This window comes from Pleurodeles waltl, chromosome 8, assembly GCF_031143425.1.
Source record: "Pleurodeles waltl isolate 20211129_DDA chromosome 8, aPleWal1.hap1.20221129, whole genome shotgun sequence".
NCBI lineage: Eukaryota > Metazoa > Chordata > Amphibia > Caudata > Salamandridae > Pleurodeles > Pleurodeles waltl.
Genome location: NC_090447.1, coordinates 188,928,323 through 188,956,125, shown reverse-complemented (window position 1 = coordinate 188,956,125; position 27,803 = coordinate 188,928,323). Strand labels below are relative to the sequence as shown.

The 27,803-nt window shown below is 31.4% G+C and overlaps 15 non-coding genes across 15 annotated transcripts; all 15 read right to left on the bottom strand.

Moving 5' to 3' along the window:
- Positions 1-764: 764 nt before the first annotated feature.
- On the bottom strand, positions 765-838 carry TRNAT-AGU (transfer RNA threonine (anticodon AGU)). The gene has a single exon. It is a non-coding gene; the product is annotated as a tRNA-Thr (tRNA).
- Positions 839-4,807: 3,969 nt separating this feature from the next.
- Positions 4,808-4,881, bottom strand: TRNAT-AGU (transfer RNA threonine (anticodon AGU)). The gene has a single exon. It is a non-coding gene; the product is annotated as a tRNA-Thr (tRNA).
- A 1,947-nt stretch (positions 4,882-6,828) lies between these two features.
- On the bottom strand, positions 6,829-6,902 carry TRNAT-AGU (transfer RNA threonine (anticodon AGU)). The gene has a single exon. It is a non-coding gene; the product is annotated as a tRNA-Thr (tRNA).
- Positions 6,903-7,328: 426 nt separating this feature from the next.
- On the bottom strand, positions 7,329-7,401 carry TRNAT-CGU (transfer RNA threonine (anticodon CGU)). The gene has a single exon. It is a non-coding gene; the product is annotated as a tRNA-Thr (tRNA).
- A 1,448-nt stretch (positions 7,402-8,849) lies between these two features.
- TRNAT-AGU (transfer RNA threonine (anticodon AGU)) lies at positions 8,850-8,923 on the bottom strand. The gene has a single exon. It is a non-coding gene; the product is annotated as a tRNA-Thr (tRNA).
- A 1,947-nt stretch (positions 8,924-10,870) lies between these two features.
- On the bottom strand, positions 10,871-10,944 carry TRNAT-AGU (transfer RNA threonine (anticodon AGU)). Its single transcript has one exon. It is a non-coding gene; the product is annotated as a tRNA-Thr (tRNA).
- Positions 10,945-12,892: 1,948 nt separating this feature from the next.
- TRNAT-AGU (transfer RNA threonine (anticodon AGU)) lies at positions 12,893-12,966 on the bottom strand. The gene has a single exon. It is a non-coding gene; the product is annotated as a tRNA-Thr (tRNA).
- A 1,947-nt stretch (positions 12,967-14,913) lies between these two features.
- On the bottom strand, positions 14,914-14,987 carry TRNAT-AGU (transfer RNA threonine (anticodon AGU)). Its single transcript has one exon. It is a non-coding gene; the product is annotated as a tRNA-Thr (tRNA).
- A 1,948-nt stretch (positions 14,988-16,935) lies between these two features.
- On the bottom strand, positions 16,936-17,009 carry TRNAT-AGU (transfer RNA threonine (anticodon AGU)). Its single transcript has one exon. It is a non-coding gene; the product is annotated as a tRNA-Thr (tRNA).
- A 1,948-nt stretch (positions 17,010-18,957) lies between these two features.
- On the bottom strand, positions 18,958-19,031 carry TRNAT-AGU (transfer RNA threonine (anticodon AGU)). The gene has a single exon. It is a non-coding gene; the product is annotated as a tRNA-Thr (tRNA).
- Positions 19,032-19,457: 426 nt separating this feature from the next.
- On the bottom strand, positions 19,458-19,530 carry TRNAT-CGU (transfer RNA threonine (anticodon CGU)). The gene has a single exon. It is a non-coding gene; the product is annotated as a tRNA-Thr (tRNA).
- A 1,448-nt stretch (positions 19,531-20,978) lies between these two features.
- TRNAT-AGU (transfer RNA threonine (anticodon AGU)) lies at positions 20,979-21,052 on the bottom strand. Its single transcript has one exon. It is a non-coding gene; the product is annotated as a tRNA-Thr (tRNA).
- A 1,947-nt stretch (positions 21,053-22,999) lies between these two features.
- Positions 23,000-23,073, bottom strand: TRNAT-AGU (transfer RNA threonine (anticodon AGU)). The gene has a single exon. It is a non-coding gene; the product is annotated as a tRNA-Thr (tRNA).
- A 1,948-nt stretch (positions 23,074-25,021) lies between these two features.
- On the bottom strand, positions 25,022-25,095 carry TRNAT-AGU (transfer RNA threonine (anticodon AGU)). The gene has a single exon. It is a non-coding gene; the product is annotated as a tRNA-Thr (tRNA).
- Positions 25,096-27,042: 1,947 nt separating this feature from the next.
- On the bottom strand, positions 27,043-27,116 carry TRNAT-AGU (transfer RNA threonine (anticodon AGU)). The gene has a single exon. It is a non-coding gene; the product is annotated as a tRNA-Thr (tRNA).
- Positions 27,117-27,803: the final 687 nt, after the last annotated feature.

The window sequence follows — 27,803 nt, the reverse complement described above, 5'->3', positions numbered from 1 at the left end:
ATGCCAGGTCCCTGTGGCAGAAAACTGCGCACACAGGCCCTGCGCTAGCAGGCCTGAGACAGGTTTGAAAGTCTACTTCAGTGGGTGGCGCAAGCAGCGCTGCAGGCCCACTAGTAGTATTTAATTTACAGGCCCTGGGTATAGAGATACCACTGTACAAGGGACTTATAGGTAAATTAAATATGCCAATCAGGTATAAGCCAATCATACCAACTTTAGATGGGAGAGCACCTGCACTTTAACACTGGTCAGCAGTGATAAAGTGCTCAGAGTCCTAGAGCCAACAGCGAAAGGTCAGAAAAACCAGGAGGAAGGAGGCAAAAAGACTAGGGATGACCATGCGTATGGCCAAAAGTCCAACAGTGGAGATGACTTGTTCTCAGTGCCTTTAGTGCAGTCTTCTTTATCTGTGCTGAAACGTTGAACAAAAAAGGATTCCCCATCACTTAACAAGAATACCTACATTTTAGTTAACAAGTACTTATAAAAGTAGATTACATTTTTGAGTGGTTTACAAACAATAATTGTAGAGGAATACATCAGTTGTCTTCAACTCTAAGGTTTTAGTTCATATATACCTTGCTATTTGATTTACTCTTCATTTTACATTCAAAGTTTTGCTTCTGTTACCATGAAAATTCTCTGAATTTTATTTAATATTAAGATGAACTGTCTATTAGTAAGATGACTCAGATTTTTCATTTTTTAATTGTATCAGAGAGTATCTAAGGAAACTGATCTGTAATTTAAGAATAAAAATATCAAGGTGCTGCTGAGATTTGAACTCAGGATCTCTTGTTTACTAGACAGGCACTTTAACCAGCTAAGCCACAGCACCTGCTTGACAAACTTCATTGGAATAGTTAGCTGAATGGAGTGAAATAGAAATCATTTTTTTTTCATTTTCTTTTCTAAGTTCCCACAACTCTCTTCTTAAACACTATAGGTGAGAACACTAAATTTATTTAAAAATTCTTCCTTAAGAGGTGGCTTACCGTTCTTTTAGTATATTGAATTATGTCTTGTGAGTGAAATGCATTACAAAAATTCAACTCTAAATTGAATTTTCTTCTCTTTCATCTGTGTTATAATTCTCATTTCCCTTATTCATTCATTGCATTGCTTTGAAATTCTGCAAAATACCAAGTGCTTTTTTCATTATGAGATGAAGCATTCTAAAGTGAACAGGACACTACTCTTGTTTTGAAACTGTATTTAATATTTACTTGAAAAAATTCAATTCTATAAGTTTGGAGCAAAACTGAGGTTTTGCTGAGATTTGAACTCAGGATCTCCTGTTTACAAGACAGGCGCATTAACCACTAAGCCACAGCACCCCTTACTCTTAAAATGATTGAATAATTGACTTAATTGCCATTATTGCTTTTCAATACCTTCTGTTTAGTCTTTTTTTATCTGTGTTATTACGTTAAACATAAAAGAATTCCCCATCACTTAAGAAGAGTACCTAAGATTTAGTTAAAAAGTATTCATAAAAGTAGACTACATTTTTCAGTGGCTCACAAATTATTATTGTAGAGGATTGTATCACTTTTCTTCTTCAACTCTAGCACTTTATTTTATATTTATCTTCCTCTTTGATATACCCTTCATTTTACATTCACAGTCTAGCTTCTGTCATCTCGAAAATACTCTGAATTTTATTTAGTATTAAGATGAACTGTTCAATAGTAAGTTACTCAAATTTTTCATTTTAACATTATATCAATGGATCATCTAATGAAAATAATCCGTTATTTAACTGTGAAAAAGAGCACGGTGTTGTGGAGATTTGAACTCAGGATCTCCTGTTTTTTAGACGGGAAGTCAAAGCAACTAAGCCAGAGAACTTTCATGACAAAGTTTACTGCAATTGCTAGTAGAATGGAGTGCAGTAGATATCTGTTTTTTTAAATTTTCTTTTCTAAGTTGATACAACTCTGTTGTCAAACTCTATAGGTGAGAAGATCAAATTTATTTAAGAATACTTCCTTAATGAGTGACTTACCCTACTTATAGAAGATTGAATTATGTGTTGTGAGTAAAATGCATTGGTTAAATTGAACTCTTAATTTATTTGTTGTCTCTTTCCTTTTCTTTGACATTCTCTTTTCCCCTATTCATTTACGGTATTACTTTCGAATTCTGCAAAACACCAAGTGTTTGTTTCATTTGGAGGTCAAGCATTCTAAAGTCAACAGAACACTACTCTTGTTTTTAAACTTTATTTAACGTTTACTTGAAGAAATTGAATTTTTAAAGTTTGGACTAAATCTAAATTGTTGCTGGAATTTAAACACAGGACATCCTAGTTATGAGACAGGAGCGTTGACCACTAAACAACAGCACCTACTTATCTTACAAATATTGAATAACTGACTTAGTGGAGATGACTTGTCCTCAGTGCCTTTAGTGCAGTCTTCTTTATCTGTGGTGAAACGTTGAACAAAAAAGGATTCCCCATCACTTAACAAGAATACCTACATTTTAGTTAACAAGTACTTATAAAAGTAGATTACATTTTTGAGTGGTTTACAAATAATAATTGTAGAGGAATACATCAGTTGTCTTCAATTCTAAGGTTTTAGTTCATATATACCTTGCTATTTGATTTACTCTTCATTTTACATTCAAAGTTTTGCTTCTGTTACCATGAAAATTCTCTGAATTTTATTTAATATTAAGGTGAAGTATCTATTAGTAAGATGAATTAGATTTTTCATTTTTGAATTGTATCAGAGAGTATCTAAGGAAACTGATCTGTAATTTAAGAATAAAAATATCAAGGTGCTGCTGAGATTTGAATTCAGGATATCCTGTTTATTAGATAGGTGCTTTAACCAGCTAAGCCACAGCACCTGCTTGACAAACGTCACTGGAATAGTTAGCTGAATTGAGTGAAATAGAAATCATTTTTTTTTTCATTTTCTTTTCTAAGTTCCCACAACTCTCTTCTTAAACACTATAGGTGAGAACACTAAATTTATTTAAAAATTCTTCCTTAAGAGGTGGCTTACCGTTCTTTTAGAATATTGAATTATGTCTTGTGAGTGAAATGCATTACAAAAATTCAACTCTAAATTGAATTTTCTTCTCTTTCCTCTTTGTTATAATTCTCATTTCCCTTATTCATTCATTGCATTGCTTTGAAATTCTGCAAAATACCAAGTTCTTTTTTCATTATGAGATGAAGCATTCTAAAGTGAACAGGACACTACTCTTGTTTTGAAACTGTATTTAATATTTACTTGAAAAAATTCAATTCTATAAGTTTGGAGCAAAACTGAGGTGTTACTGAGATTTGAACTCAGGATTTCCTGTTTACGAGACTGGCGCTTTAACCACTAAGCCACAGCACCTCTTACTCTTAAAATGATTGAATAACTGACTTAGTTGCCATTATTGCTTTTCAATACCTTCTGTGGAGTCTTTTTTTATCTGTGTTATTACGTTAAACATAAAAGAATTCCTCATCACTTAAGAAGAGTACCTAAGATTTAGTTAAAAAGTATTCATAAAAGTAGACTACATTTTTCAGTGGCTCACAAATTATTATTGTAGAGGATTGTATCACTTTTCTTCTTCAACTCTAGCACTTTATTTTATATTTATCTTCCTCTTTGATATACCCTTCATTTTACATTCACAGTCTTGCTTCTGTCATCTCGAAAATACTCGGAATTTTATTTAGTATTAAGATGAACTGTTCAATAGTAAGTTACTCAAATGTTTCATTTTAACATTATATCAAAGGATCATCTAATGAAAATAATCTGTTATTTAACTATGAAAAAGAGCACGGTGCTGTGGAGATTTGAACTCAGGATCTCCTGTTTATTAGACGGGCAGTAAAAGCAACTAAGCCAGAGAACTTTCATGACAAAGTTTACTGCAATTGCTAGTAGAATGGAGTGCAGTAGAAATCTGTTTTTTTTAATTTTATTTTCTAAGTTGATACAACTCTGTTGTCAAACTCTATAGGTGAGAAGATCAAATTTATTTAAGAATACTTCCTTAATGAGTGACTTACCCTACTTATAGAAGATTGAATTATGTGTTGTGAGTAAAATGCATTGGTTAAATTGAACTCTTAATTTATTTGTCGTCTCTTTCCTTTTCTTTGACATTCTCTTTTCCCCTATTCATTTATGGTATTACTTTTGAATTCTGCAAAACACCAAGTGTTTGTTTCATTTTGAGATCAAGCATTCTAAAGTCAACAGAACACTACTCTTGTTTTTAAACTTTATTGAACGTTTACTTGAAGAAATTGAATTTTAAAAGTTTGGACTAAATCTAAATTGTTGCTGGAATTTAAACACAGGACATCCTAGTTATGAGACTGGAGCTTTGACCACTAAACAACAGCAGCTACTTATCTTACAAATATTGAATAACTGACTTAGTGGAGATGACTTGTCCTCAGTGCCTTTAGTGGAGTCTTCTTTATCTGTGGTGAAACGTTGAACAAAAAAGGATTCCCCATCACTTAACAAGAATACCTACATTTTAGTTAACAAGTACTTATAAAAGTAGATTACATTTTTGAGTGGTTTACAAATAATAATTGTAGAGGAATACATCAGTTGCCTTCACCTCTAAGGTTTTAGTTCATATATACCTTGCTATTTGATTTACTCCTCATTTTACATTCAAAGTTTTGCTTCTGTTACCATGAAAATTCTCTGAATTTTATTTAATATTAAGATGAACTGTATATTAGTAAGATGACTCAGATTTTTCATTTTTTAATTGTATCAGAGAGTATCTAAGGAAACTGATCTGTAATTTAAGAATAAAAATATCAAGGTGCTGCTGAGATTTGAACTCAGGATCTCCTGTTTACTAGACAGGTACTTTAACCAGCTAAGCCACAGCACCTGCTTGACAAATGTCACTGGAATAGTTAGCTGAATGGAGTGAAATAGAAATCACTTTTTTTTCATTTTCTTTTCTAAGTTCCCACAACCCTCTTCTTAAACACTATAGGTGAGAACACTAAATGTAATGAAAAATTATTCCTTAAGAGGTGGGTTACCGTTCTTTTAGAATATTGAATTATGTCTTGTGAGTGAAATGCATTACAAAAATTCAACTCTAAATTGAATTTTCTTCTCTTTCCTCTTTGTTATAATTCTCATTTCCCTTATTCATTCATTGCATCGCTTTGCAATTCTGCAAAATACCAAGTGCTTTTTTCATTATGAGATGAAGCATTCTAAAGTGAACAGGACACTACTCTTGTTTTGAAACTGTATTTAATATTTACTTGAAAAAAATCAATTCTATAAGTTTGGAGCAAAAGTGAGATGCTGCTGAGATTTGAACTCAGGATTTCCAGTTTAAGAGACAGGCGCTTTAACCACTAAGCCACAGCACCTCTTACTCTTAAAATGATTGAATAACTGACTTAGTTGCCGTTATTGCTTTTCAATACCTTCGGTGGAGTCTTTTTTTATCTGTGTTATTACGTTAAACATAAAAGAATTCCCCATCACTTAAGAAGAGTACCTAAGATTTAGTTAAAAAGTATTCATAAAAGTAGACTACATTTTTCAGTGGCTCACAAATTATTATTGTAGAGGATTGTATCACTTTTCTTCTTCAACTCTAGCACTTTCTTTTATATTTATCTTCCTCTTTGATATACCCTTCATTTTACATTCACAGTCTTGCTTCTGTCATCTCGAAAATACTCGGAATTTTATTTAGTATTAAGATGAACTGTTCAATAGTAAGTTACTCAAATGTTTCATTTTAACATTATATCAAAGGATCATCTAATGAAAATAATCTGTTATTTAACTATGAAAAAGAGCACGGTGTTGTGGAGATTTGAACTCAGGATCTCCTGTTTATTAGACGGGCAGTAAAAGCAACTAAGCCAGAGAACTTTCATGACAAAGTTTACTGCAATTGCTAGTAGAATGGAGTGCAGTAGAAATCTGTTTTTTTTAATTTTATTTTCTAAGTTGATACAACTCTGTTGTCAAACTCTATAGGTGAGAAGATCAAATTTATTCAAGAATACTTCCTTAATGAGTGACTTACCCTACTTATAGAAGATTGAATTATGTGTTGTGAGTAAAATGCATTGGTTAAATTGAACTCTTAATTTATTTGTCGTCTCTTTCCTTTTCTTTGACATTCTCTTTTCCCCTATTCATTTATGGTATTACTTTCGAATTCTGCAAAACACCAAGTGTTTGTTTCATTTTGAGATCAAGCATTCTAAAGTCAACAGAACACTACTCTTGTTTTTAAACTTTATTGAACGTTTACTTGAAGAAATTGAATTTTAAAAGTTTGGACTAAATCTAAATTGTTGCTGGAATTTAAACACAGGACATCCTAGTTATGAGACTGGAGCTTTGACCACTAAACAACAGCAGCTACTTATCTTACAAATATTGAATAACTGACTTAGTGGAGATGACTTGTCCTCAGTGCCTTTAGTGGAGTCTTCTTTATCTGTGGTGAAACGTTGAACAAAAAAGGATTCCCCATCACTTAACAAGAATACCTACATTTTAGTTAACAAGTACTTATAAAAGTAGATTACATTTTTGAGTGGTTTACAAATAATAATTGTAGAGGAATACATCAGTTGCCTTCACCTCTAAGGTTTTAGTTCATATATACCTTGCTATTTGATTTACTCTTCATTTTACATTCAAAGTTTTGCTTCTGTTACCATGAAAATTCTCTGAATTTTATTTAATATTAAGATGAACTGTATATTAGTAAGATGACTCAGATTTTTCATTTTTTAATTGTATCAGAGAGTATCTAAGGAAACTGATCTGTAATTTAAGAATAAAAATATCAAGGTGCTGCTGAGATTTGAACTCAGGATCTCCTGTTTACTAGACAGGTACTTTAACCAGCTAATCCACAGCACCTGCTTGACAAATGTCACTGGAATAGTTAGCTGAATGGAGTGAAATAGAAATCACTTTTTTTTCATTTTCTTTTCGAAGTTCCCACAACCCTCTTCTTAAACACTATAGGTGAGAACACTAAATGTAATTAAAAATTATTCCTTAAGAGGTGGGTTACCGTTCTTTTAGAATATTGAATTATGTCTTGTGAGTGAAATGCATTACAAAAATTCAACTCTAAATTGAATTTTCTTCTCTTTCCTCTTTGTTATAATTCTCATTTCCCTTATTCATTCATTGCATTGCTTTGAAATTCTGCAAAATACCAAGTGCTTTTTTCATTATGAGATGAAGAATTCTAAAGTGAACAGGACACTACTCTTGTTTTGAAACTGTATTTAATATTTACTTGAAAAAATTAAATTCTATAAGTTTGGAGCAAAACTGAGGTGCTGCTGAGATTTGAACTCAGGATTTCCTGTTTACGAGACAGGCGCTTTAACCACTAAGCCACAGCACCTCTTACTCTTAAAATGATTGAATAACTGACTTAGTTGCCATTATTGCTTTTCAATACCTTCTGTGGAGTCTTTTTTTATCTGTGTTATTACTTTAAACATAAAATAATTCCCCATCACTTAAGAAGAGTACCTAAGATTTAGTTAAAAAGTATTCATAAAAGTAGATTACATTTTTCAGTGGCTCACAAATTATTATTGTAGAGGATTGTATCACTTTTCTTCTTCAACTCTAGCACTTTATTTTATATTTATCTTCCTCTTTGATATACCCTTCATTTTACATTCACAGTCTTGCTTCTGTCATCTCGAAAATACTCGGAATTTTATTTAGTATTAAGATGAACTGTTCAATAGTATGTTACTCAAATGTTTCATTTTAACATTATATCAAAGGATCATCTAATGAAAATAATCTGTTATTTAACTTTGAAAAAGAGCACAGTGTTGTGGAGGTTTGAACTCAGGATCTCCTGTTTATTAGACGGGCAGTAAAAGCAACTAAGCCAGAGAACTTTCATGACAAAGTTTACTGCAATTGCTAGTAGAATGGAGTGCAGTAGAAATCTGTTTTTTTTTATTTTCTTTTCTAAGTTGATACAACTCTGTTGTCAAACTCTATAGGTGAGAAGATCAAATTTATTTAAGAATACTTCCTTAATGAGTGACTTACCCTACTTATAGAAGATTGAAATATGTGTTGTGAGTAAAATGTATTGGTTAAATTGAACTCTTAATTTAATTGTCGTCTCTTTCCTTTTCTTTGACATTCTCTTTTCCCCTATTCATTTATGGTATTACTTTCGAATTCTGCAAAACACCAAGTGTTTGTTTCATTTTGAGATCAAGCATTCTAAAGTCAACAGAACACTACTCTTGTTTTTAAACTTTATTGAACGTTTACTTGAAGAAATTGAATTTTAAAAGTTTGGACTAAATCTAAATTGTTGCTGGAATTTAAACACAGGACATCCTAGTTATGAGACAGGAGCTTTGACCACTAAACAACAGCAGCTACTTATCTTACAAATATTGAATAACTGACTTAGTGGAGATGACTTGTCCTCAGTGCCTTTAGTGGAGTCTTCTTTATCTGTGGTGAAACGTTGAACAAAAAAGGATTCCCCATCACTTAACAAGAATACCTACATTTTAGTTAACAAGTACTTATAAAAGTAGATTACATTTTTGAGTGGTTTACAAATAATAATTGTAGAGGAATACATCAGTTGCCTTCACCTCTAAGGTTTTAGTTCATATATACCTTGCTATTTGATTTACTCTTCATTTTACATTCAAAGCTTTGCTTCTGTTACCATGAAAATTCTCTGAATTTTATTTAATATTAAGATGAACTGTCTATTAGTAAGATGAATCAGATTTTTCATTTTTTAATTGTATCAGAGAGTATCTAAGGAAACTGATCTGTAATTTAAGAATAAAAACATCAAGGTGCTGCTGAGATTGGAACTCAGGATCTCCTGTTTACTAGACAGGTACATTAACCAGCTAAGCCACAGCACCTGCTTGACAGATGTCACTGGAATAGTTAGCTGAATGGAGTGAAATAGAAATCATTTTTTTTTCATTTTCTTTTCTAAGTTCCCACAACCCTCTTCTTAAACACTATAGGTGAGAACACTAAATGTATTTAAAAATTATTCCTTAAGAGGTGGGTTACCGTTCTTTTAGAATATTGAATTATGTCTTGTGAGTGAAATGCATTACAAAAATTCAACTCTAAATTGAAATTTTCTTCTCTCTCCTCTTTGTTATAATTCTCATTTCCCTTATTCATTCATTGCATTGATTTGCAATTCTGCAAAATACCAAGTGCTTTTTTCATTATGAGATGAAGCATTCTAAAGTGAACAGGACACTACTCTTGTTTTGAAACTGTATTTAATATTTACTTGAAAAAATTCAATTCTATAAGTTTGGAGCAAAAATTAGGGGCTGCTGAGATTTTAACTCAGCATTTCCTGTTTACGAGACAGGCGCTTTAACCACTAAGCCACAGCACCTCTTACTCTTAAAATGATTGAATAACTGACTTAGTTGCCATTATTGCTTTTCAATACCTTCTGTGGAGTCTTTTTTTATCTGTGTTATTACGTTAAACATAAAAGAATTCCCCATCACTTAAGAAGAGTACCTAAGATTTAGTTAAAAAGTATTCATAAAAGTAGACTACATTTTTCAGTGGCTCACAAATTATTATTGTAGAGGATTGTATCACTTTTCTTCTTCAACTCTAGCACTTTATTTTATATTTATCTTCCTCTTTGATATACCCTTCATTTTACATTCACAGTCTTGCTTCTGTCATCTCGAAAATACTCGGAATTTTATTTAGTATTAAGATGAACTGTTCAATAGTAAGTTACTCAAATTTTTCATTTTAACATTATATCAAAGGATCATCTAATTAAAATAATCTGTTATTTAACTATGAAAAAAAGCACGGTGTTGTGGAGATTTGAACTCAGGATCTCCTGTTTATAAGACGGGCAGTCAAAGCAACTAAGCCAGAGAACTTTCATGACAAAGTTTACTGCAATTGCTAGTAGAATGGAGTGCAGTAGAAATCTGTTTTTTTTATTTTCTTTTCTAAGTTGATACAACTCTGTTGTCGAACTCTATAGGTGAGAAGATCAAATTTATTTAAGAATACTTCCTTAATGAGTGACTTACCCTACTTATAGAAGATTGAATTATGTGTTGTGAGTAAAATGCATTGGTTAAATTGAACTCTTAATTTATTTGTCGTCTCTTTCCTTTTCTTTGACATTCTCTTTTCCCCTATTCATTTATGGTATTACTTTCGAATTCTGCAAAACACCAAGTGTTTGTTTCATTTGGAGATCAAGCATTCTAAAGTCAACAGAACACTACTCTTGTTTTTAAACTTTATTGAACGTTTACTTGAAGAAATTGAATTTTCAAAGTTTGGACTAAATCTAAATTGTTGCTGGAATTTAAACACAGGACATCCTAGTTATGAGACAGGAGCTTTGACCACTAAACAACAGCACCTACTTATCTTACAAATATTGAATAACTGACTTAGTGGAGATGACTTGTCCTCAGTGCCTTTAGTGGAGTCTTCTTTATCTGTGGTGAAACGTTGAACAAAAAAGGATTCCCCATCATTTAACAAGAATACCTACATATTAGTTAACAAGTACTTATAAAAGTATATTACATTTTTGAGTGGTTTACAAATAATAATTGTAGAGGAATACATCAGTTTTCTTCACCTCTAAGGTTTTAGTTCATATATACCTTGCTATTTGATTTACTCTTCATTTTACATTCAAAGTTTTGCTTCTGTTACCATGAACATTCTCTGAATTTTATTTAATATTAAGATGAACTGTCTATTAGTAAGATTAATCAGATTTTTCATTTTTTAATTGTATCAGAGAGTATCTAAGGAAACTGATCTGTAATTTAAGAATCAAAATATCAAGGTGCTGCTGAGATTTGAACTCAGGATCGCCTGTTTACTAGACAGGCGCTTTAACCAGCTAAGCCACAGCACCTGCTTGACAAATTTCACTGGAATAGTTAGCTGAATGAAGTGAAATAGAAATCATTTTTTTTTCATTTTCTTTTCTAAGTTCCCACAACTCTCTTCTTAAACACTATAGGTGAGAACACTAAATTTATTTAAAAATTCTTCCTTAAGAGGTGGCTTACCGTTCTTTTAGAATATTAAATTATGTCCTGTGAGTGAAATGCATTACAAAAATTCAACTCTAAATTGAATTTTCTTCTCTTTCCTCTTTGTTATAATTCTCATTTCCCTTATTCATTCATTGCATTGCTTTGAAATTCTGCAAAATACCAAGTGCTTTTTTCATTATGAGATGAAGCATTCTAAAGTGAACAGGACACTACTCTTGTTTTGAAACTGTATTTAATATTTACTTGAAAAAATTCAATTCTATAAGTTTGGAGCAAAACTGAGGTGTTGCTGAGATTTGAACTCAGGATTTCCTGTTTAAGAGACAGGCTCTTTAACCACTAAGCCACAGCACCTCTTACTCTTAAAATGATTGAATAACTGACTTAGTTGCCATTATTGCTTTTCAATACCTTCTGTGGAGTCTTTTTTTATCTGTGTTATTACGTTAAACATAAAAGAATTCCCCATCACTTAAGAAGAGTACCTAAGATTTAGTTAAAAAGTATTCATAAAAGTAGATTACATTTTTCAGTGGCTCACAAATTATTATTGTAGAGGATTGTATCACTTTTCTTCTTCAACTCTAGCACTTTATTTTATATTTATCTTCCTCTTTGATATACCCTTCATTTTACATTCATAGTCTTGCTTCTGTCATCTCGAAAATACTCAGAATTTTATTTAGTATTAAGATGAACTGTTCAATAGTAAGTTACTCAAATTTTTCATTTTAACATTATATCAAAGGATCATCTAATGAAAATAATCTGTTATTTAACTATGAAAAAGAGCACGGTGTTGTGGAGATTTGAACTCAGGATCTCCTGTTTTTTAGACGGGAAGTCAAAGCAACTAAGCCAGAGAACTTTCATGACAAAGATTTCTGCAATTGCTAGTAGAATGGAGTGCAGTAGAAATCTGTTTTTTTAAAATTTTATTTTCTAAGTTGATACAACTCTGTTGTCAAACTCTATAGGTGAGAAGATCAAATTTATTTAAGAATACTTCCTTAATGAGTGACTTACCCTACTTATAGAAGATTGAATTATGTGTTGTAAGTAAAATGCATTGGTTAAATTGAACTCTTAATTTATTTGTCGTCTCTTTCCTTTTCTTTGACATTCTCTTTTCCCCTATTCATTTATGGTATTACTTTCGAATTCTGCAAAACACCAAGTGTTTGTTTCATTTGGAGATCAAGCATTCTAAAGTCAACAGAACACTACTCTTGTTTTTAAGCTTTATTGAAGGTTTACTTGAAGAAATTGAATTTTAAAAGTTTGGACTAAATCTAAATTGTTGCTGGAATTTAAACACAGGACATCCTAGTTATGAGACAGGAGCTTTGACCACTAAACAACAGCACCTACTTATCTTACAAATATTGAATAACTGACTTAGTGGAGATGACTTGTCCTCAGCGCGTTTAGTGCAGTCTTCTTTATCTGTGGTGAAACGTTAAACCAAAAAGGATTCCCCATCACTTAAGAAGAATACCTACATTTTAGTTAACAAGTACTTATAAAAGTAGATTACATTTTTGAGTGGTTTACAAATAATAATTGTAGAGGAATACATCAGTTGCCTTCACCTCTAAGGTTTTAGTTCATATATACCTTGCTATTTGATTTACTCTTCATTTTACATTCAAAGTTTTGCTTCTGTTACCATGAAAATTCTCTGAATTTTATTTAATATTAAGATGAACTGTCTATTAGAAAGATGACTCAGATTTTTCATTTTTTTATTGTATCAGAGAGTATCTAAGGAAACTGATCTGTAATTTAAGAATAAAAATATCAAGGTGCTGCTGAGATTTGAACTCAGGATCTCCAGTTTACTAGACAGGCGCTTTAACCAGCTAAGCCACATCACCTGCTTGACCAATGTCACTGGAATAGTTAGCTGAATGGAGTGAAATAGAAATCGTTTTTTTTTTCATTTTCTTTTCTAAGTTCCCACAACTCTCTTCTGAAACACTATAGGTGAGAACACTAAATTTATTTAAAAATTCTTCCTTAAGAGGTGGCTTACCATTCTTTTAGAATATCGAATGATGTCTTGTGAGTGAAATGCATTACAAAAATTCAACTCTAAATTGAATTTTCTTCTCTTTCCTCTTTGTTATAATTCTCATTTCCCTTATTCATTCATTGCATTGCTTTGAAATTCTGCAAAATACCAAGTGCTTTTTTCATTATGAGATGAAGCATTCTAAAGTGAACAGGACACTACTCTTGTTTTGAAACTGTATTTAATATTTACTTGAAAAAATTCAATTCTATAAGTTTGGAGCAAAAGTGAGATGCTGCTGAGATTTGAACTCAGGATTTCCTGTTTAAGAGACAGGCGCTTTAACCACTAAGCCACAGCACCTCTTACTCTTAAAATGATTGAATAACTGACTTAGTTGCCATTATTGCTTTTCAATACCTTCGGTGGAGTCTTTTTTTATCTGTGTTATTACGTTAAACATAAAATAATTCCCCATCACTTAAGAAGAGTACCTAAGATTTAGTTAAAAAGTATTCATAAAAGTAGACTACATTTTTCAGTGGCTCACAAATTATTATTGTAGAGGATTGTATCACTTTTCTTCTTCAACTCTAGCACTTTATTTTATATTTATCTTCCTCTTTGATATACCCTTCATTTTACATTCACAGTCTTGCTTCTGTCATCTCGAAAATACTCGGAATTTTATTTAGTATTAAGATGAACTGTTCAATAGTAAGTTACTCAAATTTTTCATTTTAACATTATATCAAAGGATCATCTAATTAAAATAATCTGTTATTTAACTATGAAAAAAAGCACGGTGTTGTGGAGATTTGAACTCAGGATCTCCTGTTTATAAGACGGGCAGTCAAAGCAACTAAGCCAGAGAACTTTCATGACAAAGTTTACTGCAATTGCTAGTAGAATGGAGTGCAGTAGAAATCTGTTTTTTTTATTTTCTTTTCTAAGTTGATACAACTCTGTTGTCGAACTCTATAGGTGAGAAGATCAAATTTATTTAAGAATACTTCCTTAATGAGTGACTTACCCTACTTATAGAAGATTGAATTATGTGTTGTGAGTAAAATGCATTGGTTAAATTGAACTCTTAATTTATTTGTCGTCTCTTTCCTTTTCTTTGACATTCTCTTTTCCCCTATTCATTTATGGTATTACTTTCGAATTCTGCAAAACACCAAGTGTTTGTTTCATTTGGAGATCAAGCATTCTAAAGTCAACAGAACACTACTCTTGTTTTTAAACTTTATTGAACGTTTACTTGAAGAAATTGAATTTTCAAAGTTTGGACTAAATCTAAATTGTTGCTGGAATTTAAACACAGGACATCCTAGTTATGAGACAGGAGCTTTGACCACTAAACAACAGCACCTACTTATCTTACAAATATTGAATAACTGACTTAGTGGAGATGACTTGTCCTCAGTGCCTTTAGTGGAGTCTTCTTTATCTGTGGTGAAACGTTGAACAAAAAAGGATTCCCCATCATTTAACAAGAATACCTACATATTAGTTAACAAGTACTTATAAAAGTATATTACATTTTTGAGTGGTTTACAAATAATAATTGTAGAGGAATACATCAGTTTTCTTCACCTCTAAGGTTTTAGTTCATATATACCTTGCTATTTGATTTACTCTTCATTTTACATTCAAAGTTTTGCTTCTGTTACCATGAACATTCTCTGAATTTTATTTAATATTAAGATGAACTGTCTATTAGTAAGATTAATCAGATTTTTCATTTTTTAATTGTATCAGAGAGTATCTAAGGAAACTGATCTGTAATTTAAGAATCAAAATATCAAGGTGCTGCTGAGATTTGAACTCAGGATCGCCTGTTTACTAGACAGGCGCTTTAACCAGCTAAGCCACAGCACCTGCTTGACAAATTTCACTGGAATAGTTAGCTGAATGAAGTGAAATAGAAATCATTTTTTTTTCATTTTCTTTTCTAAGTTCCCACAACTCTCTTCTTAAACACTATAGGTGAGAACACTAAATTTATTTAAAAATTCTTCCTTAAGAGGTGGCTTACCGTTCTTTTAGAATATTAAATTATGTCCTGTGAGTGAAATGCATTACAAAAATTCAACTCTAAATTGAATTTTCTTCTCTTTCCTCTTTGTTATAATTCTCATTTCCCTTATTCATTCATTGCATTGCTTTGAAATTCTGCAAAATACCAAGTGCTTTTTTCATTATGAGATGAAGCATTCTAAAGTGAACAGGACACTACTCTTGTTTTGAAACTGTATTTAATATTTACTTGAAAAAATTCAATTCTATAAGTTTGGAGCAAAACTGAGGTGTTGCTGAGATTTGAACTCAGGATTTCCTGTTTAAGAGACAGGCTCTTTAACCACTAAGCCACAGCACCTCTTACTCTTAAAATGATTGAATAACTGACTTAGTTGCCATTATTGCTTTTCAATACCTTCTGTGGAGTCTTTTTTTATCTGTGTTATTACGTTAAACATAAAAGAATTCCCCATCACTTAAGAAGAGTACCTAAGATTTAGTTAAAAAGTATTCATAAAAGTAGATTACATTTTTCAGTGGCTCACAAATTATTATTGTAGAGGATTGTATCACTTTTCTTCTTCAACTCTAGCACTTTATTTTATATTTATCTTCCTCTTTGATATACCCTTCATTTTACATTCATAGTCTTGCTTCTGTCATCTCGAAAATACTCAGAATTTTATTTAGTATTAAGATGAACTGTTCAATAGTAAGTTACTCAAATTTTTCATTTTAACATTATATCAAAGGATCATCTAATGAAAATAATCTGTTATTTAACTATGAAAAAGAGCACGGTGTTGTGGAGATTTGAACTCAGGATCTCCTGTTTTTTAGACGGGAAGTCAAAGCAACTAAGCCAGAGAACTTTCATGACAAAGATTTCTGCAATTGCTAGTAGAATGGAGTGCAGTAGAAATCTGTTTTTTTTAAATTTTATTTTCTAAGTTGATACAACTCTGTTGTCAAACTCTATAGGTGAGAAGATCAAATTTATTTAAGAATACTTCCTTAATGAGTGACTTACCCTACTTATAGAAGATTGAATTATGTGTTGTAAGTAAAATGCATTGGTTAAATTGAACTCTTAATTTATTTGTCGTCTCTTTCCTTTTCTTTGACATTCTCTTTTCCCCTATTCATTTATGGTATTACTTTCGAATTCTGCAAAACACCAAGTGTTTGTTTCATTTGGAGATCAAGCATTCTAAAGTCAACAGAACACTACTCTTGTTTTTAAGCTTTATTGAAGGTTTACTTGAAGAAATTGAATTTTAAAAGTTTGGACTAAATCTAAATTGTTGCTGGAATTTAAACACAGGACATCCTAGTTATGAGACAGGAGCTTTGACCACTAAACAACAGCACCTACTTATCTTACAAATATTGAATAACTGACTTAGTGGAGATGACTTGTCCTCAGCGCGTTTAGTGCAGTCTTCTTTATCTGTGGTGAAACGTTAAACCAAAAAGGATTCCCCATCACTTAAGAAGAATACCTACATTTTAGTTAACAAGTACTTATAAAAGTAGATTACATTTTTGAGTGGTTTACAAATAATAATTGTAGAGGAATACATCAGTTGCCTTCACCTCTAAGGTTTTAGTTCATATATACCTTGCTATTTGATTTACTCTTCATTTTACATTCAAAGTTTTGCTTCTGTTACCATGAAAATTCTCTGAATTTTATTTAATATTAAGATGAACTGTCTATTAGAAAGATGACTCAGATTTTTCATTTTTTTATTGTATCAGAGAGTATCTAAGGAAACTGATCTGTAATTTAAGAATAAAAATATCAAGGTGCTGCTGAGATTTGAACTCAGGATCTCCAGTTTACTAGACAGGCGCTTTAACCAGCTAAGCCACATCACCTGCTTGACCAATGTCACTGGAATAGTTAGCTGAATGGAGTGAAATAGAAATCGTTTTTTTTTTCATTTTCTTTTCTAAGTTCCCACAACTCTCTTCTGAAACACTATAGGTGAGAACACTAAATTTATTTAAAAATTCTTCCTTAAGAGGTGGCTTACCATTCTTTTAGAATATCGAATGATGTCTTGTGAGTGAAATGCATTACAAAAATTCAACTCTAAATTGAATTTTCTTCTCTTTCCTCTTTGTTATAATTCTCATTTCCCTTATTCATTCATTGCATTGCTTTGAAATTCTGCAAAATACCAAGTGCTTTTTTCATTATGAGATGAAGCATTCTAAAGTGAACAGGACACTACTCTTGTTTTGAAACTGTATTTAATATTTACTTGAAAAAATTCAATTCTATAAGTTTGGAGCAAAAGTGAGATGCTGCTGAGATTTGAACTCAGGATTTCCTGTTTAAGAGACAGGCGCTTTAACCACTAAGCCACAGCACCTCTTACTCTTAAAATGATTGAATAACTGACTTAGTTGCCATTATTGCTTTTCAATACCTTCGGTGGAGTCTTTTTTTATCTGTGTTATTACGTTAAACATAAAATAATTCCCCATCACTTAAGAAGAGTACCTAAGATTTAGTTAAAAAGTATTCATAAAAGTAGACTACATTTTTCAGTGGCTCACAAATTATTATTGTAGAGGATTGTATCACTTTTCTTCTTCAACTCTAGCACTTTATTTTATATTTATCTTCCTCTTTGATATACCCTTCATTTTACATTCACAGTCTTGCTTCTGTCATCTCGAAAATACTCGGAATTTTATTTAGTATTAAGATGAACTGTTCAATAGTAAGTTACTCAAATGTTTCATTTTAACATTATATCAAAGGATCATCTAATGAAAATAATCTGTTATTTAACTATGAAAAAGAGCACGGTGTTGTGGAGATTTGAACTCAGGATCTCCTGTTTATTAGACGGGCAGTAAAAGCAACTAAGCCAGAGAACTTTCATGACAAAGTTTACTGCAATTGCTAGTAGAATGGAGTGCAGTAGAAATCTGTTTTTTTTAATTTTCTTTTCTAAGTTGATACAACTCTGTTGTCAAACTCTATAGGTGAGAAGATCAAATTTATTTAAGAATACTTCCTTAATGAGTGACTTACCCTACTTATAGAAGATTGAATTATGTGTTGTGAGTAAAATGCATTGGTTAAATTGAACTCTTAATTTATTTGTCGTCTCTTTCCTTTTCTTTGACATTCTATTTTCCCCTATTCATTTATGGTATTACTTTCGAATTCTGCAAAACACCAAGTGTTTGTTTCATTTGGAGATCAAGCATTCTAAAGTCAACAGAACACTACTCTTGTTTTTAAACTTTATTGAACGTTTACTTGAAGAAATTGAATTTTAAAAGTTTGTACTAAATCTAAATCGTTGCTGGAATTTAAACACAGGACATCCTAGTTATGAGACAGGAGCTTTGACCACTAAACAACAGCAGCTACTTATCTTACAAATATTGAATAACTGACTTAGTGGAGATGACTTGTCCTCAGTGCCTTTAGTGGAGTCTTCTTTATCTGTGGTGAAACGTTGAACAAAAAAGGATTCCCCATCACTTAACAAGAATACCTACATTTTAGTTAACAAGTACTTATAAAAGTAGATTACATTTTTGAGTGGTTTACAAATAATAATTGTAGAGGAATACATCAGTTGCCTTCACCTCTAAGGTTTTAGTTCATATATACCTTGCTATTTGATTTACTCTTCATTTTACATTCAAAGTTTTGCTTCTGTTACCATGAAAATTCTCTGAATTTTATTTAACATTAAGATGAACTGTATATTAGTAAGATGACTCAGATTTTTCATTTTTTAATTGTATCAGAGAGTATCTAAGGAAACTGATCTGTAATTTAAGAATAAAAATATCAAGGTGCTGCTGAGATTTGAACTCAGGATCTCCTGTTTACTAGACAGGTACTTTAACCAGCTAAGCCACAGCACCTGCTTGACAAATGTCACTGGAATAGTTAGCTGAATGGAGTGAAATAGAAATCACTTTTTTTTCATTTTCTTTTCGAAGTTCCCACAACCCTCTTCTTAAACACTATAGGTGAGAACACTAAATGTAATTAAAAATTATTCCTTAAGAGGTGGGTTACCGTTCTTTTAGAATATTGAATTATGTCTTGTGAGTGAAATGCATTACAAAAATTCAACTCTAAATTGAATTTTCTTCTCTTTCCTCTTTGTTATAATTCTCATTTCCCTTATTCATTCATTGCATTGCTTTGAAATTCTGCAAAATACCAAGTGCTTTTTTCATTATGAGATGAAGAATTCTAAAGTGAACAGGACACTACTCTTGTTTTGAAACTGTATTTAATATTTACTTGAAAAAATTCAATTCTATAAGTTTGGAGCAAAACTGAGGTGCTGCTGAGATTTGAACTCAGGATTTCCTGTTTACGAGACAGGCGCTTTAACCACTAAGCCACAGCACCTCTTACTCTTAAAATGATTGAATAACTGACTTAGTTGCAATTATTGCTTTTCAATACCTTCTGTGGAGTCTTTTTTTATCTGTGTTATTACTTTAAACATAAAATAATTCCCCATCACTTAAGAAGAGTACCTAAGATTTAGTTAAAAAGTATTCATAAAAGTAGATTACATTTTTCAGTGGCTCACAAATTATTATTGTAGAGGATTGTATCACTTTTCTTCTTCAACTCTAGCACTTTATTTTATATTTATCTTCCTCTTTGATATACCCTTCATTTTACATTCACAGTCTTGCTTCTGTCATCTCGAAAATACTCGGAATTTTATTTAGTATTAAGATGAACTGTTCAATAGTAAGTTACTCAAATGTTTCATTTTAACATTATATCAAAGGATCATCTAATGAAAATAATCTGTTATTTAACTTTGAAAAAGAGCACAGTGTTGTGGAGGTTTGAACTCAGGATCTCCTGTTTATTAGACGGGCAGTAAAAGCAACTAAGCCAGAGAACTTTCATGACAAAGTTTACTGCAATTGCTAGTAGAATGGAGTGCAGTAGAAATCTGTTTTTTTTTATTTTCTTTTCTAAGTTGATACAACTCTGTTGTCAAACTCTATAGGTGAGAAGATCAAATTTATTTAAGAATACTTCCTTAATGAGTGACTTACCCTACTTATAGAAGATTGAAATATGTGTTGTGAGTAAAATGTATTGGTTAAATTGAACTCTTAATTTAATTGTCGTCTCTTTCCTTTTCTTTGACATTCTCTTTTCCCCTATTCATTTATGGTATTACTTTCGAATTCTGCAAAACACCAAGTGTTTGTTTCATTTTGAGATCAAGCATTCTAAAGTCAACAGAACACTACTCTTGTTTTTAAACTTTATTGAACGTTTACTTGAAGAAATTGAATTTTAAAAGTTTGGACTAAATCTAAATTGTTGCTGGAATTTAAACACAGGACATCCTAGTTATGAGACAGGAGCTTTGACCACTAAACAACAGCAGCTACTTATCTTACAAATATTGAATAACTGACTTAGTGGAGATGACTTGTCCTCAGTGCCTTTAGTGGAGTCATCTTTATCTGTGGTGAAACGTTGAACAAAAAAGGATTCCCCATCACTTAACAAGAATACCTACATTTTAGTTAACAAGTACTTATAAAAGTAGATTACATTTTTGAGTGGTTTACAAATAATAATTGTAGAGGAATACATCAGTTGCCTTCACCTCTAAGGTTTTAGTTCATATATACCTTGCTATTTGATTTACTCTTCATTTTACATTCAAAGCTTTGCTTCTGTTACCATGAAAATTCTCTGAATTTTATTTAATATTAAGATGAACTGTCTATTAGTAAGATGAATCAGATTTTTCATTTTTTAATTGTATCAGAGAGTATCTAAGGAAACTGATCTGTAATTTAAGAATAAAAACATCAAGGTGCTGCTGAGATTGGAACTCAGGATCTCCTGTTTACTAGACAGGTACTTTAACCAGCTAAGCCACAGCACCTGCTTGACAAATCTCACTGGAATAGTTAGCTGAATGGAGTGAAATAGAAATCATTTTTTTTTCATTTTCTTTTCTAAGTTCCCACAACCCTCTTCTTAAACACTATAGGTGAGAACACTAAATGTATTTAAAAATTATTCCTTAAGAGGTGGGTTACCGTTCTTTTAGAATATTGAATTATGTCTTGTGAGTGAAATGCATTACAAAAATTCAACTCTAAATTGAAATTTTCTTCTCTCTCCTCTTTGTTATAATTCTCATTTCCCTTATTCATTCATTGCATTGATTTGCAATTCTGCAAAATACCAAGTGCTTTTTTCATTATGAGATGAAGCATTCTAAAGTGAACAGGACACTACTCTTGTTTTGAAACTGTATTTAATATTTACTTGAAAAAATTCAATTCTATAAGTTTGGAGCAAAAATTAGGGGCTGCTGAGATTTTAACTCAGCATTTCCTGTTTACGAGACAAGCGCTTTAACCACTAAGCCACAGCACCTCTTACTCTTAAAATGATTGAATAACTGACTTAGTTGCCATTATTGCTTTTCAATACCTTCTGTGGAGTCTTTTTTTATCTGTGTTATTTTGTTAAACATAAAAGAATTCCCCATCACTTAAGAAGAGTACCTAAGATTTAGTTAAAAAGTATTCATAAAAGTAGACTACATTTTTCAGTGGCTCACAAATTATTATTGTAGAGGATTGTATCACTTTTCTTCTTCAACTCTAGCACTTTATTTTATATTTATCTTCCTCTTTGATATACCCTTCATTTTACATTCACAGTCTTGCTTCTGTCATCTCGAAAATACTCGGAATTTTATTTAGTATTAAGATGAACTGTTCAATAGTAAGTTACTCAAATTTTTCATTTTAACATTATATCAAAGGATCATCTAATTAAAATAATCTGTTATTTAACTATGAAAAAAAGCACAGTGTTGTGGAGATTTGAACTCAGGATCTCCTGTTTATAAGACGGGCAGTCAAAGCAACTAAGCCAGAGAACTTTCATGACAAAGTTTACTGCAATTGCTAGTAGAATGGAGTGCAGTAGAAATCTGTTTTTTTTATTTTCTTTTCTAAGTTGATACAACTCTGTTGTCGAACTCTATAGGTGAGAAGATCAAATTTATTTAAGAATACTTCCTTAATGAGTGACTTACCCTACTTATAGAAGATTGAATTATGTGTTGTGAGTAAAATGCATTGGTTAAATTGAACTCTTAATTTATTTGTCGTCTCTTTCCTTTTCTTTGACATTCTCTTTTCCCCTATTCATTTATGGTATTACTTTCGAATTCTGCAAAACACCAAGTGTTTGTTTCATTTGGAGATCAAGCATTCTAAAGTCAACAGAACACTACTCTTGTTTTTAAACTTTATTGAACGTTTACTTGAAGAAATTGAATTTTCAAAGTTTGGACTAAATCTAAATTGTTGCTGGAATTTAAACACAGGACATCCTAGTTATGAGACAGGAGCTTTGACCACTAAACAACAGCACCTACTTATCTTACAAATATTGAATAACTGACTTAGTGGAGATGACTTGTCCTCAGTGCCTTTAGTGGAGTCTTCTTTATCTGTGGTGAAACGTTGAACAAAAAAGGATTCCCCATAATTTAACAAGAATACCTACATATTAGTTAACAAGTACTTATAAAAGTATATTACATTTTTGAGTGGTTTACAAATAATAATTGTAGAGGAATACATCAGTTTTCTTCACCTCTAAGGTTTTAGTTCATATATACCTTGCTATTTGATTTACTCTTCATTTTACATTCAAAGTTTTGCTTCTGTTACCATGAACATTCTCTGAATTTTATTTAATATTAAGATAAACTGTCTATTAGTAAGATTAATCAGATTTTTCATTTTTTAATTGTATCAGAGAGTATCTAAGGAAACTGATCTGTAATTTAAGAATCAAAATATCAAGGTGCTGCTGAGATTTGAACTCAGGATCGCCTGTTTACTAGACAGGCGCTTTAACCAGCTAAGCCACAGCACCTGCTTGACAAATTTCACTGGAATAGTTAGCTGAATGAAGTGAAATAGAAATCATTTTTTTTTCATTTTCTTTTCTAAGTTCCCACAACTCTCTTCTTAAACACTATAGGTGAGAACACTAAATTTATTTAAAAATTCTTCCTTAAGAGGTGGCTTACCGTTCTTTTAGAATATTAAATTATGTCCTGTGAGTGAAATGCATTACAAAAATTCAACTCTAAATTGAATTTTCTTCTCTTTCCTCTTTGTTATAATTCTCATTTCCCTTATTCATTCATTGCATTGCTTTGAAATTCTGCAAAATACCAAGTGCTTTTTTCATTATGAGATGAAGCATTCTAAAGTGAACAGGACACTACTCTTGTTTTGAAACTGTATTTAAAATTTACTTGAAAAAATTCAATTCTATAAGTTTGGAGCAAAACTGAGGTGTTGCTGAGATTTGAACTCAGGATTTCCTGTTTAAGAGACAGGCGCTTTAACCACTAAGCCACAGCACCTCTTACTCTTAAAATGATTGAATAACTGACTTAGTTGCCATTATTGCTTTTCAATACCTTCTGTGGAGTCTTTTTTTATCTGTGTTATTACGTTAAACATAAAAGAATTCCCCATCACTTAAGAAGAGTACCTAAGATTTAGTTAAAAAGTATTCATAAAAGTAGATTACATTTTTCAGTGGCTCACAAATTATTATTGTAGAGGATTGTATCACTTTTCTTCTTCAACTCTAGCACTTTATTTTATATTTATCTTCCTCTTTGATATACCCTTCATTTTACATTCATAGTCTTGCTTCTGTCATCTCGAAAATACTCAGAATTTTATTTAGTATTAAGATGAACTGTTCAATAGTAAGTTACTCAAATTTTTCATTTTAACATTATATCAAAGGATCATCTAATGAAAATAATCTGTTATTTAACTATGAAAAAGAGCACGGTGTTGTGGAGATTTGAACTCAGGATCTCCTGTTTTTTAGACGGGAAGTCAAAGCAACTAAGCCAGAGAACTTTCATGACAAAGATTACTGCAATTGCTAGTAGAATGGAGTGCAGTAGAAATCTGTTTTTTTTTTATTTTATTTTCTAAGTTGATACAACTCTGTTGTCAAACTCTATAGGTGAGAAGATCAAATTTATTTAAGAATACTTCCTTAATGAGTGACTTACCCTACTTATAGAAGATTGAATTATGTGTTATAAGTAAAATGCATTGGTTAAATTGAACTCTTAATTTATTTGTCGTCTCTTTCCTTTTCTTTGACATTCTCTTTTCCCCTATTCATTTATGGTATTACTTTCGAATTCTGCAAAACACCAAGTGTTTGTTTCATTTGGAGATCAAGCATTCTAAAGTCAACAGAACACTACTCTTGTTTTTAAGCTTTATTGAACGTTTACTTGAAGAAATTGAATTTTAAAAGTTTGGACTAAATCTAAATTGTTGCTGGAATTTAAACACAGGACATCCTAGTTATGAGACAGGAGCTTTGACCACTAAACAACAGCACCTACTTATCTTACAAATATTGAATAACTGACTTAGTGGAGATGACTTGTCCTCAGCGCGTTTAGTGCAGTCTTCTTTATCTGTGGTGAAACGTTGAACAAAAAAGGATTCCCCATCACTTAAGAAGAATACCTACATTTTAGTTAACAAGTACTTATAAAAGTAGATTACATTTTTGAGTGGTTTACAAATAATAATTGTAGAGGAATACATCAGTTGCCTTCACCTCTAAGGTTTTAGTTCATATATACCTTGCTATTTGATTTACTCTTCATTTTACATTCAAAGTTTTGCTTCTGTTACCATGAAAATTCTCAGAATTTTATTTAATATTAAGATGAACTGTCTATTAGAAAGATGACTCAGATTTTTCATTTTTTTATTGTATCAGAGAGTATCTAAGGAAACTGATCTGTAATTTAAGAATAAAAATATCAAGGTGCTGCTGAGATTTGAACTCAGGATCTCCAGTTTACTAGACAGGCGCTTTAACCAGCTAAGCCACATCACCTGCTTGACCAATGTCACTGGAATAGTTAGCTGAATGGAGTGAAATAGAAATCGTTTTTTTTTTCATTTTCTTTTCTAAGTTCCCACAACTCTCTTCTGAAACACTATAGGTGAGAACACTAAATTTATTTAAAAATTCTTCCTTAAGAGGTGGCTTACCATTCTTTTAGAATATCGAATGATGTCTTGTGAGTGAAATGCATTACAAAAATTCAACTCTAAATTGAATTTTCTTCTCTTTCCTCTTTGTTATAATTCTCATTTCCCTTATTCATTCATTGCATTGCTTTGAAATTCTGCAAAATACCAAGTGCTTTTTTCATTATGAGATGAAGCATTCTAAAGTGAACAGGACACTACTCTTGTTCTGAAACTGTATTTAATATTTACTTGAAAAAATTCAATTCTATAGGTTTGGAGCAAAAGTGAGATGCTGCTGAGATTTGAACTCAGGATTTCCTGTTTAAGAGACAGGCGCTTTAACCACTAAGCCACAGCACCTCTTACTCTTAAAATGATTGAATAACTGACTTAGTTGCCATTATTGCTTTTCAATACCTTCTGTGGAGTCTTTTTTTATCTGTGTTATTACGTTAAACATAAAATAATTCCCCATCACTTAAGAAGAGTACCTAAGATTTAGTTAAAAAGTATTCATAAAAGTAGACTACATTTTTCAGTGGCTCACAAATTATTATTGTAGAGGATTGTATCACTTTTCTTCTTCAACTCTAGCACTTTATTTTATATTTATCTTCCTCTTTGATATACCCTTCATTTTACATTCACAGTCTTGCTTCTGTCATCTCGAAAATACTCGGAATTTTATTTAGTATTAAGATGAACTGTTCAATAGTAAGTTACTCAAATTTTTCATTTTAACATTATATCAAAGGATCATCTAATTAAAATAATCTGTTATTTAACTATGAAAAAAAGCACGGTGTTGTGGAGATTTGAACTCAGGATCTCCTGTTTATAAGACGGGCAGTCAAAGCAACTAAGCCAGAGAACTTTCATGACAAAGTTTACTGCAATTGCTAGTAGAATGGAGTGCAGTAGAAATCTGTTTTTTTTATTTTCTTTTCTAAGTTGATACAACTCTGTTGTCGAACTCTATAGGTGAGAAGATCAAATTTATTTAAGAATACTTCCTTAATGAGTGACTTACCCTACTTATAGAAGATTGAATTATGTGTTGTGAGTAAAATGCATTGGTTAAATTGAACTCTTAATTTATTTGTCGTCTCTTTCCTTTTCTTTGACATTCTCTTTTCCCCTATTCATTTATGGTATTACTTTCGAATTCTGCAAAACACCAAGTGTTTGTTTCATTTGGAGATCAAGCATTCTAAAGTCAACAGAACACTACTCTTGTTTTTAAACTTTATTGAACGTTTACTTGAAGAAATTGAATTTTCAAAGTTTGGACTAAATCTAAATTGTTGCTGGAATTTAAACACAGGACATCCTAGTTATGAGACAGGAGCTTTGACCACTAAACAACAGCACCTACTTATCTTACAAATATTGAATAACTGACTTAGTGGAGATGACTTGTCCTCAGTGCCTTTAGTGGAGTCTTCTTTATCTGTGGTGAAACGTTGAACAAAAAAGGATTCCCCATCATTTAACAAGAATACCTACATATTAGTTAACAAGTACTTATAAAAGTATATTACATTTTTGAGTGGTTTACAAATAATAATTGTAGAGGAATACATCAGTTTTCTTCACCTCTAAGGTTTTAGTTCATATATACCTTGCTATTTGATTTACTCTTCATTTTACATTCAAAGTTTTGCTTCTGTTACCATGAACATTCTCTGAATTTTATTTAATATTAAGATGAACTGTCTATTAGTAAGATTAATCAGATTTTTCATTTTTTAATTGTATCAGAGAGTATCTAAGGAAACTGATCTGTAATTTAAGAATCAAAATATCAAGGTGCTGCTGAGATTTGAACTCAGGATCGCCTGTTTACTAGACAGGCGCTTTAACCAGCTAAGCCACAGCACCTGCTTGACAAATTTCACTGGAATAGTTAGCTGAATGAAGTGAAATAGAAATCATTTTTTTTTCATTTTCTTTTCTAAGTTCCCACAACTCTCTTCTTAAACACTATAGGTGAGAACACTAAATTTATTTAAAAATTCTTCCTTAAGAGGTGGCTTACCGTTCTTTTAGAATATTAAATTATGTCCTGTGAGTGAAATGCATTACAAAAATTCAACTCTAAATTGAATTTTCTTCTCTTTCCTCTTTGTTATAATTCTTATTTCCCTTATTCATTCATTGCATTGCTTTGAAATTCTGCAAAATACCAAGTGCTTTTTTCATTATGAGATGAAGCATTCTAAAGTGAACAGGACACTACTCTTGTTTTGAAACTGTATTTAATATTTACTTGAAAAAATTCAATTCTATAAGTTTGGAGCAAAACTGAGGTGTTGCTGAGATTTGAACTCAGGATTTCCTGTTTAAGAGACAGGCTCTTTAACCACTAAGCCACAGCACCTCTTACTCTTAAAATGATTGAATAACTGACTTAGTTGCCATTATTGCTTTTCAATACCTTCTGTGGAGTCTTTTTTTATCTGTGTTATTACGTTAAACATAAAAGAATTCCCCATCACTTAAGAAGAGTACCTAAGATTTAGTTAAAAAGTATTCATAAAAGTAGATTACATTTTTCAGTGGCTCACA